Source organism: Phyllobates terribilis, unplaced genomic scaffold, assembly GCF_046119375.1.
Source record: "Phyllobates terribilis strain yellow unplaced genomic scaffold, ASM4611937v1 Scaffold_5__5_contigs__length_657084704, whole genome shotgun sequence".
NCBI lineage: Eukaryota > Metazoa > Chordata > Amphibia > Anura > Dendrobatidae > Phyllobates > Phyllobates terribilis.
In genome coordinates this window covers 654,766,000-654,767,666 of record NW_027362765.1, presented here as the reverse complement: position 1 = coordinate 654,767,666, position 1,667 = coordinate 654,766,000, and positions in this window count along the sequence as shown.

Sequence of the window (1,667 nt, the reverse complement as noted above, 5' to 3'; positions counted from 1 at the left end):
ATCTTAAAACCTGATGCCGCCCCAAACCATTCAACCGTTCTTAAAACCCTATTCATACTTCTTAAATCTTTTACAAAAACAGTCACATCATCCATAAAAGCCACCACTTTAACCTGCTCTCCCCAACTCCCAGGAATAAAAAAACCATTAATCACTTTGTCTTTCCTAAAAGCAGTTAAAAGAGGCTCAATCGCACAGATAAAAAGAATAGGGGATAAGGGGCATCCCTGTTTCACCCCACAATTAATCTTTACACTTCCAGATAAAAACCCATTTACAGATACTTTACTAAAACATGCTTGATACAAGGATTTAATACGTTTACTAAAATCATCCGGGCAACCCATTCTCCTTAAAACATCGAATAAAAAATCATGGGCGACTCTATCATAAGCCTTTTCAAAATCCAGAGTAATTAACGCCATCTTCTGTCTTCTATCGGAAACATCCCATATTATGTCTCTAATTAAAATCAACGAGTCACTGATCTTCCGCGTTGGAACTGCACACGTTTGGTCTATATCTATCACCGAACTCACCACTTTCTTTAATCTATTTGCCAACAGCTTCGCATAAACTTTATAATCTGTATTTAAAAGAGTAATCGGTCTCCAGTTTTTTAGCAATTCTCTATCACCTCTTTTGTATAATAAAACAATTACCCCCTCCAACCATGACTCCGGGACACGACATAAAGACTCAACTTTTAAAAACATTTCATAAAATTCATTCCCCACAATATCCCATAATATTTTATAAAACTCAATGGGTAACCCATCCGACCCTGGTGTCTTACCGTTTTGCAATGTATTAACTGTATTAAAAACTTCTTCTTTTGAAATACCCTCTGATAATAATAATTTATTTTCCTTAGTAAAACACTTATCCAACCCTCCTAAAAAATGCTCCTTCAAAGACCTATCTGTATTTTTTGCTGAAAACAGGTTATCATAAAATTCTTTCACTTTCATCTTTTTCCCCTCCAAACTCCTTTCCCCCTCTAAAACCCCCATAAAGGCCTTTTTCTCACAGATTTTTTTAAAAAAGAATTTAGTACATTTCTCGTCTTCCTCCAACACCTTCACACGAGAATTAAAGATAATTTCTTTTCCTTTTTCTCTCAGACATTTTTGAATTTTTTCCTTCGTCACCATAATTTCCTCCTCCACATTAACTCCATTATTCCTAAACTGATACAGACACTGTAGATTTGCATTAAGGTTATTGTATGACTGTCGCTTATCCGCAGCTTTCCTCTTGCCTACTTCCATAAAGAATAATTTAACTTCCTTTTTCATGTAGTCCCACCATTTAAAAGTAGAGTCAAAACATTTCTTTTCTAATTTCAGTTTCTCAAAGAAAAATTTAAAATCCTCCCTTACCTCCTTATGCTGTAACAATGATACATTCAGTTTCCAATGAGACGGCCTTTTTCCCTCATCCGCCTCTACCATCAGTGTACATTCAATTATTCTATGATCAGAAAAAGGTGCTTTATGCGTTTTAAAATTAGAACAAGTAAAATCCTTGGATATAAACAAATAATCTATTCTCGAGGAACAACCTCTTCCTTCCCAAGTAATTTCATACTCCTTCTTCTGCCCGTCCAACCACCAAGCATCTTTTAGGTTAAAAGAAGATAAAATACCCTTGAGACAAGAAACCGA